At 41.6% G+C, this 18,925-nt stretch overlaps 1 pseudogene; it reads right to left on the reverse strand.

The window, feature by feature from the left end:
* LOC143671830 (developmental pluripotency-associated protein 2-like) overlaps positions 1-4,851 on the reverse strand; it is a 66,367-nt pseudogene extending 61,516 nt beyond the window's left edge.
* Positions 4,852-18,925: the final 14,074 nt, after the last annotated feature.

Genomic DNA, 18,925 nt, shown 5'->3' on the forward strand with positions numbered 1-18,925 from the left:
CGTCTACATTTTTCAGATGGCGCTTAAGCTTCTTGTTTGAAGCCTTAAACCCATCCCTTTCACCCTTTAATGTAGACAGTGTATCTAACAACAACCAACCAACATCTCTATAACTCTTATTTCTACAAAAACTCTGTAAAGGTGTCAAAAACATTATCCCCAAGAGTCTGGCTTCGTACAAGCGAAGCATTAGGAGAATTGAATGATGATATTTTGACTATCTCCTTTGCCAACTCACTCCATGGATTGGGAGTGTCATTCTGATTACGGGAACCAGAGTCCTTAGTGTCTCTGAGTCCAGTCAGAGTAGAAAAACATCCATAAAAACCCATTTTTAAGATTCTGTTCCTTAAGAACCACTCCTGGTACCAAGATGTATTAGTTAGGGTTCTCTAGAGAAACAGAATCAACAGGGAACACTTGCAAATATAAAATTTATGAAAGTGTCTCACGTGACCGTAGGAAGCAGAGTCCAAAATCCACAGGGCAGGCTGTGAAGCCAATGACTCTGATGGATGGCCTGGATGAACTCCACAGGAGAGGCTCACCAGCCAAAGCAGGAATGGAACCCGTCTCCTCTGAGTCCTCCTTAAAAGGCTTCCCATGATTGCATTTAGCATCACTAATTGCAGAAGACACTCCCCTTTGGCTGATTACAAATGTAATCAGCTGTGGATGTAGCTGACGTGATTATGACCTAATCCTATGAAATGTCCTCATTGCAACAGACAGGCCAGTGCTTGCCCAATCAGATGAACAGGTACCACAACTTGGCCAAGTTGACACCTGTCCCCAACCATGACAATATCTAATACAGGCCTTGGTACTTGATAAGTCCTCTCAGAATGCTATTTTTTTTTATCTTTATGCCCTTGGATCCTGTATTTTGGACGTTTCTATTGAGTCTTCCAAGACCTTCTCTTCTATCTCAGGCTTCTCTTATGCACATTATCAGGCCTCCCCTAGAACATTTTCAACTGTATTGGGACCATATAGCACTTTAATACGCAATGGCATTTTTAAAGCAGTCCTGTTGATTTCTGTTTTCCTTTTTAAATTCTTGGGGACTACTTTTAAATCTGAAATAAAAGACACTTTCTAAACCCATCTAAAAGATGCAACATCAGTCCCTTGGGGAAGAAGAGCATTTCCCCCAAGGAATAATACCACTTATTCATTCAACTTACAAGGAATCTGTTATGGTAAAATGAGGAAATAGAAGTAAAGCTTTGAATAGCTTCAGTGGAAGAAAAAAATATTATTTAAATGGAGGTGTCTGCTTTTCAATCAGCTAGGAAACTTAATTTTTCTGATAGGGAGTGTGAAATCTCATAGCAATTAAAGTTATCTTTCTAGCTTGCCACACCAATGTCCTCTCCACTGTACCTCTGAAAAGCCCATTCTGGTTGTATTCACTATCAGCAACTAGTGACTACTGAAGGAGTCATTGCAGTAAGAAACTCTTCCACAGCTTTGCAGAAACTAAATCACATTTTCCCCATTAGACAGAGGAAATTCTGATTCTACATAAGATGAAACCGACAGTCAAAACATATTTAGCTGAGAAGAAAAAAACCAGACAATTATTGCTTTGTCCTCTTTGTTTCCCTGCTCATATTGTTCTGACAGAACTGCAGCAATGGAATAGTGAATGTCTGGCTACTATTCCTCTGAGGGATTCAAATAGAAATAATTTCCATGTCAATGCTTAGCAGCTTTATTGCTAAGAAGAACTGCCATGGAGAGTGCCAGGGAGCCTCTTTTCAATCCCCTTTTAATATGAAGTCTAGATATGGCTATGCTGTAACTCAGTGACACAAGTTATTCAGTTTGATCTCTATCCTCTGTTGTGGCACGGAGTGGCTGTTGAGCCAACCACCTTCTCAGCCCTTGACTTCATTATTTATTTCAATAAAATTGTCAGATCCTGGGGTTAGCAGTGAATGCAAAGGCAGAGAATAAGTGATAACCACTGGGATGAAAAGTGGCTTTGATTCTATTCCTTCATCACTTACTCATCAAACTTATACAAAGCACGTACTATGTGCCATACATTGTGCTAGGTATTAGGATACAAAGATGCCTCAGTGCTCCAAGTAGTCACTTTTTAAGAGGAATGCAGACACAATCAATTTACTGTACAGTCTGCTAAGTCTATATATACCTATTAACATATCTAAATCTATAGAAGTTAAAATGAAATTTCAGAAGGAAGAGTACCTAAGTTGGCCTGAGTCAGGTGGGGCTTGAAAGGATGAAGAAATGTCAATTGAACAGCTAGGGTAGGGTAGGAAAGCAGATAATTTTAAAAGAGATAAAGCAGAATGTGATGAACCAGGGAGGTGCAAGAAAACAGTGTGTTCATAAAACCTCATTTAGTTTGCTATTCCCAGAGCATCGTATAGTCCATGCTCTCACCAGATAAGCCAAATTAAAACTATGTGTATATGGTCAGCCATGTGGAATGATGACTCTAACATGGTTTTTAGTTTTATAAAATTAGATTGAATTCAAATGAAATCCAACTGCAGACAATGAGGAATTTTAATGACTTTCAGAACTAAAGAAGGCACATGTGAGCAAGCACTCTAACATCAGTCATGACAGAAACAAGTGGGTAAAAATATTGAATATTTGTTTTTGAAGAATGGTCAGAAGTTTTCCCTTAGCCCACAATTTTGCGACTAGCACAAAGGTGATATTTAAAGTGTCTTTTAGCCCCACAATTCTATATAATATGAAATTAAATTTTGTAAATTTTAACCACATCAAAACAAAACAAAACATTCTCAGCCAAGAGATAAGACAGAATTGTATTACCCAGCTTGGATCAAAGTTGAAAATGGCATCTTCCCTTCTCCAATGGTACAAGGATACCTTTTGGAAACAAAGATAATGACTACAGCATGACTGTTAGGTAAATCAGGTATATTCACTTGTTTTTCTTATGGAGAGTTTATTTGACTGCTAGATTCACTCTCCCTTTGGTAGACAATGGTAAATATTTACAAGTAAAGATGAAATGAATTAAGTTCATTGTGTGCCAGGCAATATGCATATATATGTAATCTATCATATATTGGTTTATATTTATTTATATTTCATTTAATCCTCACAATAGATCAAGAAGATAGGTGCTAATTTTTGCTTTTTGTTGTTAGTTATGTGTAGTGTTTTTCTGTTTTGTCTTAAGAAATGAAGGTAGGAAGAGCCTAAGTACTCATCTAGTAATTGTAAATCAGAATTTAAAATAAATGCTTGTGTCTAACCTGGTCTACTAGCTGTTAGGTCAGGTGAATGGGGAAGGGCACTGCAACTTGGGCTGTGGAGCCATGTCACCCCTCCCAACATGGCAGTTGGAATGAGGAAGTGAACCATTGTAACAAAAGCACTTGCAAAACAACCCCCTAACCCTTGAACCCCTTACTTAATGTGCAGCCCCTTTTGGGCATCACCTGACCCCTTGCTTAAAAAACCTCCCCACTCCAAGACCCAGGCTGGACTCACCCCTCTCCATCTTGGGTTTGGTGAGCTCTGCCTGGGAGCACAGCAAATAAATCATGCTCACTTAAAATATCTTGGCCTACCTTCTTTATCTTTCACTCTTTCACCTCTGAAACCTTTCATCTTGGTGTCAAAACCCAGGAAAGGAGTGCGGGTGCTGCCCGCCTGGCCAGGGGTGCCCCGGCTCTCTCTTTCCTCCTTCCTTTCTATAGCCAATGACAAGGGATCCTTTGGCTCTCTCCTGCATTCACCACAGATTGGGTAAGTACCTTCCCTACTAGCCCTGCTGTCAGGTCTCACTGTTCCAAGAGAGCCTATCCATACATTACCCACCTAAAACTGTGAATTCATGTCAGGTTCTCTTCTGAGGGCTGAGGTGAACGGGGATGCCCACAAGCCTCACTCCCTTTCACAGGACTCGAAAAGTTGTGGGGACACCCCGCTTCTTGTTTCCCTCCCAAACTCAGGTCCAGGACCTGAAAGAGCCTCAAACCAGGGTGAGACATCCCCTGGAGAGACGAGCCCCTGCTTGTAAGAGCTCCGAGGACTCTCTCAGGGCGTTGGGACACCGACACCCCCTGGGCCGGTCCTTTCTCCTTTCAGACCCATCAGCCTGGACAATAAATCCTCAAAAAACAAACCCTATACCCCTCTGGGATGTCTCCTGACAAACCTCTCCAAACTGGAATTACTTCGAGACATCCAGCCAAAGTGCCTTACTTACTTTTGTAAAAAGGCTTGGTCACATATCAATTGGTTAATGATTCTCATTGGCCAGAGGATGGGACTTCTGATTTTAATATCCTTACAAACCTCCACCACTTTTGCCAGAGGAACAACAAATGGGCCGAAATTTCTTATGTCCCGGCTTTTTTCCTTCTGCACTCCTGCCTGTTCCTTTGTACTTCCTGCTCTACAGATCAGGTTCTTCTAGACAGAGAAACCCCCAAATACCCACTTCTACACAAACAATCTGATGAAACTTCCTCTTTTTCCGACCCCTCAATTCATCTTCCTTTAAACAACCAGGGCCTCCACCACATTCAGGGAAACTATCCTCTTCTCCCTCGCTCTACCCTCCTCTCCCTTCAGTGGTGCTCTCACCACTGTCTTGCCCCCCTCTTTCCCCTTCTGTGCCAGTGACACTCCAGCTGCCATTTTGTCCTTCTCTTCCTCCTTCTGTGCCAGTGGCACTCCAGCCACCATCTTGTCCTCCTCTTCCTCTCCCTGCTCCAGCGACGCCTCAGCTGCCATCTTGACCTCCTCTTCTTCCTTCTCCACCAGCAGCCCTCCTGTCATCTTGTCCCTCTCCTCCTCCTTCCACTCCAGCATCACTCCAGCCACCATCCTATCCCTCACTTCTTCCTTCCACTCCAGCAGCATTCCAGACCCCTCCCCCCCACATCACCGGCACACTTGCTCCCATCTTATCCTTCCCCCTCCCTCACCAGCCCAGCAGCCCTTCCGCTGCCATCTTATCCTCATCTTTCAATCCAGCCACCATCTTATCCTTCCCTCCCTCCTCCTACTCCAAAGGCTCTCCCACTACCAGCATGCCCCCATCCCCGTGCTCCAGCTCTTCTGCTGCCAGGTGATTCCTTGCCACCCTCACCCATAAGCTCCCATACCCACTCAAAAAGTACTTTACTCTGTCCCCTCTGGGAAATTGCAGGACCTGAAGGGTTAATTCGGGTACACACTCTTTTCTCTCTGGCCGAGAACTCACACATTGAAAAATGGTTGGGCTCCTTCTCCAACGATCCAACTACCTATACTAAAAAATTCCAATATCTAGCTAATGCCTATGACCTTACCTGGCATGACATCCATGTAATCTGCTCTTCTTCCCTAACTACAGATGATATGGACCATATTTTCAATGCGGCCAGGGCTCATGCTAACCAGGTGCATATAACTGACCACACCATGCCAGTAAGGGCTGAGGCAGTACCAGATCAAGAGCCAGGGTGGGAATATCAAGTTGACATTCCAGCGGGGAGAAACGGGCAAACGAGACAGGACAAAATGCTTACATGCCTCATAGTAGGCATGCAGAAAGCTTCACATAAAGTGATAAATTTTCATAAGCTGAGGGAAATTACCCAAGGTCCTGAAAAAAGCTGGTTGCCTTCCTACACTGGCTCACAGAAGCCCTCTCCCAATATATCTGCTTAGACCCTGACTTGGAGGCTGGTAAAACTGTCTTAGCCACACATTTTATATCCTGGTCGACTCCAGATAGAAGGCATAAACTTAAAAAGATTGAGGACAGCCCTCAGGCCCCTATTCATGACCTGGTAAACACAGCCTTTAAAAATTTTAATACTCGTGATGAATTAGAGAGGGCAGAGAATGAATCGCGGGACCGCCGAAAGGTGAATTTGCAAACCCAATCCCTGGTTGCGGCCCTGCGGCCCACTTCAATGGAAAAGAAGCTGGCTACAACTAATCCACCACCAGGAAAGTGATTCAAATGTGGCCTCGATGGACACTGGTCCCGCCAGTGCCCCAATCCTCAACCGACCAAGGGACCGTGCCCCCTCTGTGCAACAAAGGGACATTGGAAAAGTGACTGCCCCTCAGCGCCTGGCCGTGGAGGGGCCGTCTTTCCAAACCCTAACCCACCACTGGAAGTCCTGGGCCTGGCCACTGATGACTGACGATGCTTGGCCTCAGCAACCCCGATCATCCTTGTCAAGCCCAGGGTAACAATCAAGGTAGCAGGTAAGTCCACCTCCTTTTTAGTAGACACAGGGGTTACCTTCTCTGTCCTCCCCTCTTACTCAGGTCAACTCCTTCCTTCCCAGGTCATGGTTATGGGCATAGATGGCCATCCTTCATGCCCCTTAACTACCGGACCACTTACATGTTTAATAGAAGGGTACCCCATTACACATTCTTTCTTAGTAATGCTTTCTTGCCCCAGCCCACTAATGGGTGAGATCTTCTTGCCAAATTAGGAGCCTCTCTACACTGGATACAAAACCCTCAAATTTACTATTACCCTTATGTGTGGCCTCCACCTTCACTCAGGATTCCACCCTTCCCATTCCTCCCCTACCACCTCACCTAGTAAACCCGGAAGTATGAAATACCTCAACTCCCCTAATAACTTCCCATCATAAACCAGTTCTCATCCAACTAAAAGATCCATCCTCATTCCCATCTCAGCCACAGTTCCCCATCTCCATAACCCATCAAAACGGGCTACAACCCATCATTAACCAGCTCAAGGGAAAAGGACTCCTCATACCCACTAACTCACCATATAACACCCTTATTTTAATTGTCAAAAAACCTGACAGTGGGTGGGCCACGGTGGCTCAGCAGGTAAGAGTGCTTGCCTGCCATGCCCGAGGACCTGGTTTCGATTCCCGGTGCCTGTCCATGAAAAAAAAAAACAAAAACCTGACAGTTCTTACCATTTAGTCCAAGACCTCAGACTAATTAATGAAGCTGTCATACCTGTCCACCCAGTAGTTACCAACCCATATACTCTTCTCTCACACATACCCCCTCATACTACCTACTATTCTGTCCTGGACCTCAAAGATGCCTTCTTTACAATCCCTCTAGACCCTGCCTGTTACAATTTATTTACTTTTACCTGGGAAAACCTGGACTTTTTGGCTGCCCAGCAACTTACATGGATGGTATTACCTCAGGGGCTTCATGACAGCCCCCATATCTTTAGCCAAGCCTTAGCCAGGGACATACTACAGTGCAATCTAACACCCAGTATTACTCTCCAATACATAAATAACATTAATTTGCAGTCTTTCTGAAGAGGCTTCTACAGAGACTACTGCCACCCTATTAGATTTTTTAGCTGATAAAAAATATCGAGTTTCAACTGCCAAAGCTCAACTTTCTTCCTCCACCATCACCTACCTGGGCCTCTGCCTCACTTCTACCTCCTGGCATCTGACAGTAGACAGGCAGCAAGCACTCCAAGAACTCCAACCTCCAGAAAATGCTGAACAAAGTTTGCCCTTTCTAGGTTTTGTGGGGTTCTTCTGACACTGGGTTCCCAACTTTTCTCTCCTAGCAAAGTCTCTCTATGAAGCAGCCAAAGCAATGCCTACAGGACCCTTAGATGACCTCTCCACTGTAACCAAAGCTTTCTTGGTCCTCTGTAATGCCTTACTTCAATCACCTCCTCTCGCTCTTCCAAATTCTGACAAACCTTTCTTCCTATTCACTGATGAAAAGCAAGGAATAGCAGTGGGAGTCTTAATCCAACCTCTGGGACCAATTTATAATCCAGTAGCCTATCTCTCCAAACAAATGGACCCCACCACCTGTGGATGGCTTCCTTGCCTTCAAGCATTAGCTGTAGCCACCCCCCTAACCTGTGAAGTCCTTAAACTTAATTTGGGTAGGCCTCTCCAAGTCCTGTTGCCCCATCATCTACAAGACCTCTTATCCCATAAGTCTCTCTCTCTGCTCACTCCTCATCTCCAGGAATTTCATTTACTCTTTCTAGAAAACCCAGATATCACCCTCTGCACCTTGCCTAGCCTCAACCCTGCTACTGTCCTCTCTCAGGGTCCCCTATCAAACCCCTCTCCACAGCCCACTCACCTTTGCACTGAAATCATGGAAGAGCTTGCCTCCCCATGCCAGGGCCTCTCGGACATGCCACTGTCTCAGGCAGATCTTACCCTCTTTGTTGATGGCAGCTCAATAATAGACTAACAGGGAAAGCACAGGGCTTCATACACTATAGTTTCTTCCACCGAAATACTTGAGGCTACATGGCTCCCAGAGGGAACCACCTCTCAAAAGGCTGAACTGATTGCTCTCACTAAAGCCTCACACCTAGCTGAAAATAAATCCACCAATATCTACATGGACTCCAAATATGCTTTTCTGGTAGCACACTGCCACCCAGCCATCTGTAAGGAGTGAGAGTTCCTTACCACAAAAGGCTCACCTGTAATTAATGCTAAGCTCATCCAATGCTTACTCCAAGCACTTCTATTGCCCTCACAGGTGGCCATCATCCATTGCAAAGGACACCAAACAGACAACTCCGATATCACCCACGGAAATAACTAGGCCAATGCTGTCACATGAGAACTGACCAAAAGGCCCTCTCCTTTAAACCCTCCAGCACCAGTTCTTTTCTTTACTCTTCCTTCCCTCCAACCTGCCTACTCTTCCAGGGAACATAAAAACCTCCTTGCACAGGGAGGCTCAACTACACCGGAGGTCTGGATCTTCCTCGATAACAAGGTGGCTCTTCAAATCGAACAGACTCCCAATATTCTTTCTCAAGTACATTTGTCACTTCATATTAGACCCAGGGCCCTCACATGGTTCCTCCAGCCCTTATTCCATCACCCATCCCTAATTCACCTCATAACATCAGTCTGCTCCTCCTGTCCCACTTGCCAAATAGCAAACTCGCAAAGAAAGTTGCACCCCACTTTCCCAACTCATCAACTGAGGGGCCACCTTCCAGGGAAGGACTGGCAAATCAATTTCACATGCATGCCCACCCACAAAAAATTATGATACCTACTAACTATAATTGACACCTTAAGAGGCTGGTTAGGAGCTTTCCCTACTACACAGGAAATGACTGATGTGGTGGCTAACATCCTCCTAAAGCAAATCATTCCTCGCTTTGGACTACCTACCTCCATCCAATCCAATAATGGCCCAGCTTTTATTTCTCAGGTGGTCCAGCAAACCTCATCGGCCTTGGGAATAGACTGGAAGTTACATGTTCCTTACCGACCCCAATCCTCTGGTAAAGTAGAATGAGCTAATGGTCTTATCAAAACACAACTAACCAAGTTAGCCATTGAAGTACGACAATCCTGGGTTGACCTCCTTCCTCTAGCCCTTGCCTGACTACACGCTGCTCCATGGGCACCCACTTTCTTAAGTCCTTTTGCGCTCATGTATGGCTGCCTGTTCTTACTTAACCACCACCTGCCAGTGCAGCCTCCTCCTTTGGGCTCTTACTTACCATATCTCTCTTTAATCAGGCTTTTGCTGCAGGAGCACGCCGATTAATACCTGCCACAACCCAGGGAAACTGATCCCACTGATCCTCCCCACGGTCTCTGGCCAGGAGACGAAGTACTCCTTAAACAGCTTCAACCCGGACCACTCCAACTGCAGCGGACTGACCCACATGCAGTGATTCTCACCACTCCTACGGTGGTAAAAGTACTGGGTGACATCTCTTGGCATCACCTATCATGGGTAAAACTTTATAAACAGGATGAGCACCCCTACACTTGTCACCCCCTGGGGCCCACTCATGACTGCATCACTCATGCTATGCATTCTCTTAACCCCCATTGAAAGCACATCTTATGTATGGGAATTTAAAATCAGGGAAAATTTAAACAAAATGATAAATCAATCACTCATATAATTGGTACAAAAGACTGCTCTCTAACAAACTATAGCCAGCCCATACTCATCCCCATAAATCTAAAATCAGTTTCATTAAGCACAAGGTTGGGAGTCTGCTTTCCATAGTAGTTACTGTAACCAAAACAACTATAGCACCATATACGGGGGATGCCCCTATTCATCATGCAAAATATTCTGGGTAAAAAAAAAAAGAATGAATATGATACTGAAGTGCCTTATAAAACCCCCTTCTGTTTCAGCTCCCAACAATTCTATATAAATATTAGAGAACCCTGGGACACAAAATGGGTAGCAAGAGTCCAAGGCAATCTATACAGTCATGGCTATACCTGATACCCTGAAGGCACCATTGAAATAGACCGAGAATATGCCCTCATTAATACTACCCTTACTGAGGTATCTGTCATTTTGCGAGCTGAGCAAAGTCTCTCCAGCCACCTCGCCCAAACCTCTGCCTCAACAGTCCCCCATACGTGGCTCCAAATCCTCCAATATACCTTACATTTCCTCAAGCAAACATGAATACTCACTGAAATAACCCGTTGCTTCTTCTGTGCACCATTAAATAGGCCACTACTAGCACCCATACCTATAAATCTCACGCAAATGTATAATCATAGCCCTGATTCCTGCCATACCAACCTGAAAAACATCCCTCTGTGGGAACCAGAGCCTAATAACCTTCCTTACCCCCTCAAAACCTGCTATGTCACACACACATCCATAAATCTGACAAAACTTCATAACAAATGCCAAACCAATGTCATTATCCATAACACCACCCATGTCCCCAAAGGATAGTATTTCTGGTGTAATGGAACCCTTACCAAGTGCCTTAACTCCACAGCCCCGGGACCATGCTTCCTGGTGACCATTGTTCCTCAGTTAACCCTCTATGAAAAATCTGAACTAGCATGGCTACTGCCCCCTATTCACTCAAAAAAGGTTGCCTTTTTTCCTATCCTGGTAGGTGTCAGCCTAACTGCCTCAGTTGCAGCCTCAGCCATGGCTGGAGGGATGCCGGGACACAATATTCTAACCTCTCAAAACTTCAAAACTCCACTACAGGTAGCCCTGGAACCGCCATCAGAATCTCTCTCCTCACTACAACATCAATTTACCTCACTAGCCCAGGTAACTCTTCAAAACTGGCAGGACTTAAACCTGCTAACAGCCGAAAAAGGAAGAACATGTCTATTCCTTCAAGAGGAATGCTGCTATTACATCAACGAATCAGGTTTGGTGGAACAAAATATCCAAACCTTAAATAAGCTAAAACAAACAAACAAACAAACAAACAAACAAACAAAAAAACACTACCACAGAAAGCAAGGAACCAACTCTGCCCTAAACTGATTTTCTTCTTCCCTGGCAACATGGCTCCTCCTGCTACTAGGTCCCATTATCCTAATCTGTCTCTTTTTTTCTCCTAGCTCCCTGTCTTCTCAACTTCCTCAAGGGATGCATAAAGGAACTTTCCCAGGCAGCAGTCATCCAAATGCTCCTGCACCAGGACCATTACCTGCCTTCCTCACCCGACTCCAGTCACCAGCCTCCCCACTCCCCTGGCTATGACAGTTCCGGCCTATAACCCCACACTGCCCCAACACAGCAAAAAATAGGCAAAAAGATCTCAACACCCTATTATCACAAAAAAGCTGGAATGTTAAGTCGGGGAAATGGGGAAGGGCACTGCAACTCGGGCCCTGGGAGCCGTATCACCCCTCCCAACATGGCTGCTGGAATGAGGAAGTGAACTGTTATAACAAAAGTGCTTGCAAAACAACCCCTTAACCCTCGACCCCTTTACTTAATGCCCCGCCCTTTCTTGGCATCACCTGACCCTTTGCTTAAAAAACCTCCCCATGCTAAGACCCAGGCGCGGACTCACCCCTCTCCATCTTGGGTTTGGTGAACTCTGCAAGGGAGTGCAGCAAATAAAGCACACTCACTTAAAATATCTTGGTCTACCTTCTTTCTCTCTCAGGCTTTCACCTCCTAAACCTTTCACTAGCTGTCTTCCAAACATGTCTAATACAATCTTTTTTCTCCCTACAGCCCTAATCTGTTAAACTGACTATCTGCAATCAAATTAACTCAGTTACATTTATTTTTAAATATGTCCCACAGCCTCCTTGGAATATTAAGCCAACCCAATAATCTTTCTGGCCTCAGAATTCTATTTATTCTATTACTATTTATTATCTATTATATGTAGACATTTATTAGTGCCTTTGAACAGACTGTGTCCTGTCCAATGATTTACAGAGGTAAATACTCAGTATATTTGTGCCTGATAACAGCAGTCACAGAATATTTATTTGGACCACAGGAACTTCCAGCTTATGTCGCTGCCTTCTTCAGCAGTAGTTATTAACACATTAAGAACACAATTCTTCTATTCCAGTGTTTCTTTTTTATAAATATAATTCTGGAAAATGGTATGCCATGCATATTTAATATATAGCTACAATTAAGCACAAGAAAAAAAAGCTTGAGTCATTAATGCAAAATGTCAGTATAGTTAGTCAAAATGGAATAATTATAATTACTTCAGAAATGAGTTGAACTGTTATTTTACCAGATGATTTACTTGTCTCTTCCAGTTTCTTTATGCATATTCTTTGTTCATCTTTTTTGACAATATCATAGAGAGTTGTGTTTGATTAGGTTGTTAGCTGAGGAAGAGTATTCAGGCTGTGTCTATAGATAGTACACGGACCAGACTGTGACATTATCAGTATGTTCACTTAGACTGCCAATATGATGGATGCTGATTACCCTAGCCAAAACCATTGGGAAAATTTCCAAGCTTAAGTAATTATTGAGGCATTTGGAGGTCATGAATGTTTACTTTTTTCTGTAGTTTTAGAGAATTTACCTCTTCTCTTGGATATATTATTTCTGATTTTTCCAGTTTGAGACCTCTCTAGAATACAAAACTCTATGTAAATATCTATAGAATAGTTTATATAAAGGGATATATGTACATACATGAAGATAACATAAGCGACTATTGATAACCAATTAATAAAGGCAAGATCTACATGAAAGGTTTCTCAATTACATGGTTTGGCCAAAACTATTTTCCTTCTGCTGCCTCCATCTTCTTATGTTGAAGAGTCTTAAAGAAAGGTCAGATGAGAACTTTTCTTGCTGATAGTCAATCAACAGATTTTTTTTTCCTCCTGAAAAGCTATCTCTGTACAATAGGAGACAAAATGTTCTCCATTCAATTGAGTTTTAAAAACTTCTTAGAGCTCAAGTAGAGATAACATATGTCTTTTCATGAAATAGAAAATTGCAAACTTTACTTCCAAAGATATGCCAGCAAGCTGGTGAGTAATGAGTCTAATCAAATTTTGTGCTTGACATAATTTTAGGCCTGTATGACTATCTTGACCCTAAGCTGATTTGAACTTCCTATGCTGTAACTTGTTTGCATCATCTCAATTGCAGATCCCTGCCCCATGTGCTCAAGCACAAAGAACATTTCCCACCTCATTTTCCTGTTTTTGTAATATTTGATGTAGTATATCAAGCTTCAGGATCGTTTTTAGCAGTTTTTAGCATACCTCCCCTTCCTCTTTCCAAGGTCAGTTTCTGCTTATAAAATTTGTCCTTCCATATTTGCCTTGTTACTAATCTGATTTAGACTTTGAGTGGCTTCCTACTGTAGTAGTTCCCTTCCCCTATTGGAATAATCCCTCATAATAAGGTCCCTACTAATGTGTGGACCTATTTTTTTTCTTTGTCTTAGAGAGAAGAAACTGTCATATTTAGAATTTTTCTGCAAGTTATTACATTAAAAATACCTCGGTTTTCCGATCTCTAAAATGTGGATGAGGGTTTCTTTCTGTTTCTACTAGACAGACATATGTCTGCATATGTTAGGGCAATGAATAAAAAGACATAGGTATTTTATTATGCTGCTTTTAGAAGTATGTTGCTGTGCTAGATAATTACAGGTTGCTATAATTATCACCATTAATACCACTGGGATCTGATTTTAATCTGTGGTTTTCTACTTGTACTTGGTCCAGCAGTGGCAGCAGCATTTAGGAAGTTGTTAGAAATTAAATTCTCAGGTCTTGCCTCAGACACACTGAATCAGAAACTTGGGGGGTAAAACCCATAAATAAATGTTTTAATAAACCATCCAGATGATTTTGATTCATGCTTAAGTTTGAAAATTACTGTTTTAAACTCTCATCCATGAGTTTGCAGAAAATACATTTTGTTAGGGCTTTGTAAAAGTTTGTATAAAACACTAGCTGTATTTACCTTCACCTTAAAATAATTCCTAAATACCTGCAAAGTTATTCATCTTAAATCGTTCAATTATACATATCTCTTTCTAGTGAATGATGTGGGTATTTGACTCATTTCTTCTTTACTTATTTCCTTGCTTCTTTTTATATCATTTTAAAATTCTGAAATATATATACAAAAAACACCAATAAATTTCAAAGTAAATTTTAATAAGCAGTTACAGAACAGATTTCAAATTTTGGTATTGGTTACAGTTCCATAATTTCAGGTTTTTCCTTCTAGCTCTTTTAAGACCCTGGAGACTAAAAGATATATCAATATAATGATTCAGCAGTCCTACTCATTTGTTAAATTCAGTCTTCTCTGTTATAACTCTTCCTTCTCCTTTGATCCTCCTAATCTTTAGGGATATTTGGGCTATGCCAATCCTAACTTTTTTCCATGTTGAAAAGGGGTGTTGAAAATATGGGATGGGGTATGGAACTAGTTGATGTTCTTGGATAGGCTGTCCCCTCTGGGTCTCAGGACTTATATGGCCTAGGAACCCTCAGGAGGATATAGGTTCCTGGAAAGTAGACTTAGTATGTGAAACTTTTGTAGAATCCCAGATAGAACCCTAGGTGTGTTCCTTAGGGTTAACAAGAATGATGTTGGTTGGGGTTTGCCAAAATGAGGCAATTAGCAATATATAGCTAAAGCTTGTGTAAGAGTAACCTCCGGAATAGGTTCTAGATTCTATTTGAACTCTTTTAGCCACAGAAACCTTATTTTGTTATATTTCTTTCCCTTCATTTTGCTAAGAAGTTATTATCAATCCCATGATGCCAGGGTCAAACTCACCCCTGGGAGTCATGTCCCACATTGCTGGGTGAGGGGGACTTTCACCCATGGATGTAATGTTCCATGTAGGGGGGAGGATAATTACTTTCCATACAGAGTTGAGCTGACAGAGAGAGAGAGAGAGAGAGAGAGAGAGAGAGAGAGAGAGAGAGAGAGAGAGAGAGAGAGAGAGAGAGAAAGAGAGAGAGGCCATACATGAGCAACAAAAGAGGTTTTCTAGAAGTAACTCTTAGGCATAATTATAGGTAGGCTAAACTTCTCTGCTACAGAAGTAAGTTTCATAAGAACAAGCCTCAAGGTCAAGGGCTTGGCCCATTAACTTAGGAGTCCCTAATGTTTGAGAGAGTATCAAAGGCTTTCCAGGTGTGAAATTTTAATAGTTCCATATTTTTTTCTAGTCCCTCAATGGACTTTGGCAATAGTTTTTAAATACTTACCCAATATACTCTGGAATATATCTGGGTATTACATTAAGCTACATAGGATTACAAGCCCTTGTTCCCATTCTGGGCTCCACATGTTTGGTATGTTTAAATGAGCTATCCAGGCAGGTGTAGTCAGATTGTAGGCCACAGAAAATTTAGGTTTTGGACAAAATAAACCTCTCTTCCTTTGGTCTCATACTGCAGTTGAAGCTCTCAAATACAGACAATATCTTTCTTTGCCCTGTATTCTGACTTTCCTTAGTCCCAACCAGATCAGTTTTGATCTGCTCTGTTTTGGTTTCTTTAACAGTTGTTGCATGTGGCAATGCTGAGTTTCAGAGTGCAGAACTCCAACTCTGAGTCTTAGGTGTCACACAGGTACCCAAAGTTGCAGGAAAATACTAGGTTATATATATATATAGCACAACATTTCAAAATCTAGAAACAACAATTACAGCTCTAGAGTAAATGTGACTGCTATAAGAGTTTACATTCTAGGCCCCAATTTCTTATATGCATTTTCTAAAAGAGACCATATAATATTTGTTCTTTTGTTTCTGGATTATTTTGCACAACATAATGGCCCCAAGGTTCATTCACCTCGTTGTGTGACTTAGAACCATGTTCCTTTCTGTAGTCACACAATATCCTGTCATATATTCACACCAGAGTTTTTCTTTCTGCTTCTCAGTCAGGGCATCCTTCAGCCACCTCCATCCATTAGGCATCATAGATAATGTCCAAAATGAAAATTCCATGCTTTGCAGTATCCTCACTTAGCTTTACAATCATCCTAACACTCTCAAATTTTGACATTTTTCATGGCTCCAAAGAGAAAATAACAGAAACACACCCTCAACAAATAGAAAATCTAAATCTCACCTGAACTCTTGTCCCTCCCCCCAGTTATTTACCCTGGCATTACTGCAGTATTGCTGATATGTTCCTGTTATATATAGGCCATAGCATACAATAATACTTTTCCCCCTGTACCCCTCTATTATTTCTCCTTGTACAAGATTCATACCTTTGAATTAGTTCATGCCAGAACTCCTTTATATTTTAATATTAATCAGTGGGATGCATGACTATTCCTCTTTAATATGGCATTATAATTAATATTGCCATATTGAAGGGGAATAGCCATATATTTCCTTGCGTCTTAAAGAGATGTGAATGAACACAGGATTCATATTTTCTAAAACACAGCTGTGGAAGTTCTCTCACATCCTACTCTCATTATGATAGAAATTTCACTATTGATGGATGACACCAATACCCTGTGAGATATCAAGCCCTCTTAGTCATTTATTTGTGCAATTTATGTGTTGGACTTTGTTTATCAGTACTGCAGACCCATTACCAAAGAGAGTCCAGCTGTTACATTTTTGATTCAGGGGCATTCTCTGAAAATCCAATGTGTGTTCCTTTGATTCAGAAAATGGAAAGCACTAGGTTTGTAACAACAATTATATATCTCTCCAGGGCTCTTATAATATCAAGCCAGAGAGGAGAGTAGTATTAATTGATTAGATTCCTCAAAAAGGCAAATTTATTCTCACAATAATTTTGTGTAGTGGAAAGTGTCCATGGAACAGATGGGACAACAGACACAATGCTAGAATGATATGAATACTGAGCATTTGGGTGGCACCATTTAAAATAGATTTGGTAACTATCTTTTTCATATTTACATTCACAAAAATTATTGGTTTAGATAAGGCTGCTGCCTCAAAGTTTGGGCCAATAATACCCCATTCTTTTACCTCAATATTGTTCTCTTAAAATAGAGGTGGTGAGAAGACTAAAGTAATTGAGGATGGAGACTGTGCTATTTTGAAGCTGTTATGTACCCCAGGAAAGGCCATGTTCTTTGAATTTTTTCCTGTGGGAGCAGACCTGTTGTGGGTGGGACATTTTCATTAGATTGTTTCAATTGAGGTGTGATCCAGCCCATTCAACTGGGTTGTTTCCTTTTCTGGAGTCCTTTATGAGGATAAAAGACAGGAAAAACCCAGAGAGCTCAGAGAGAGAACTCCCCAGAGAGAATTAAAAGAGAAATAGCAAGCAAGGACACACAGAGAAAAGGACCAGCAGAAATCATCCATGAGCCTTCCCAGCTGACAGAGGAGGCCCAGATGCCAGTAGCCTGTCTTCAGTAATACATCATCCTGTTGATACTTTAATTGGGACATTTTCCTGCCCTTTGAACCATAAATTTGTCAACTAATAAATATCAATTGTGAAAGCCAACTCATTTCTGGTATATTGCATACCTGCATCTTTAGCAAACTAAAACAGAGCCCAAGTCTTGAATTCTTTTCTTTCCCTAGAGCAGCCCCTAAATGCTTCATCAGCACACTTATCTACTGTTCTCACACCTCTAAGCATTTTAACTTATATTTTTAGCAAATGAGATTTTTTTTACTCTTCTTCTATTTCTCCAGTTCTATGGGATATCCAGGTCCCACTCATATCATCAAGCAAAGTAACCTGGCATGAGATCAGAATGGGAGATAATGTGGAGGACATACTCATGTATTTGGAACAGATGGGGACATATGAATGGGGAGAAAAATAGGCCAGTTAAAAGACTACTGGGAATGGGAGTTGCAAGTGTAGTTCAGTGGTAGAATTCTCACCTGCCATGTGGGATACCCAAGTTCAATTCCAGGCCCATTTTACTCCCCCCCCCCAAAAACAAGCAAGCAAGCAAACAAAAAACCGACCAAACAAAAATTCAACAAATGTTTCTGCTATACCAGGATACTCACGTGGAAAAAGAATGAAATGTCAGCTCCGCCATATAGCATACAAAAAAAAAAATACTATTTTGAATGACAAGAGCTCAAGGCTCATGACTATTTATTTTTATATTTTCTATGTGCTAAGATTTATCAGTTTTGAAGCCTGAAACCCTTTTACCCTTTTGAATTCAAACCTAAAACTAAAGGGTACAGGTCCACTACTTTTCTAGATTGTGGTAGGGGCTTCTTCTTTCTTTTTGAAAGATTTAAGTTCACCAAGATCTAAGAATAATGAATAAGAGTAAATCTTGTACATATTATTGGATGCAGATACTGTTGTTGGGATAGTCTTCTTGGAATGTTGAAAAACTGAAGTCAGATTTGGAAACAATTTAAAGATATACAAAAATCTATTGCATTATTTTTCTGAAGTAGATTTATTGGCAATTTCAATGGGGCAGCAAAACTTATTTTCAAAAGGCAGCAGACTTTTCTAAAGAATTTAAACATCTCTGTAATTGAGTCCATTTGTGTCCCTAACTGAATTGCTTGGACAAATCTATTGAGCATGCCACAGGAGATGCATGATGTTTGAGCAAGTGTGAAATCAACCAACAACTTCCCTGCATTTCTCTAGGCAGCTATTGGGATTTTTTTCAACCTGCAATAGTGCCTGACATTTCCAAATGTCAAATCATAGTTTAAAAAGAAAAACCATTAATTTCATTTAAATGATTGAAA

The sequence above is a fragment of the Tamandua tetradactyla genome, chromosome X (assembly GCF_023851605.1).
Source record: "Tamandua tetradactyla isolate mTamTet1 chromosome X, mTamTet1.pri, whole genome shotgun sequence".
Lineage (NCBI taxonomy): Eukaryota > Metazoa > Chordata > Mammalia > Pilosa > Myrmecophagidae > Tamandua > Tamandua tetradactyla.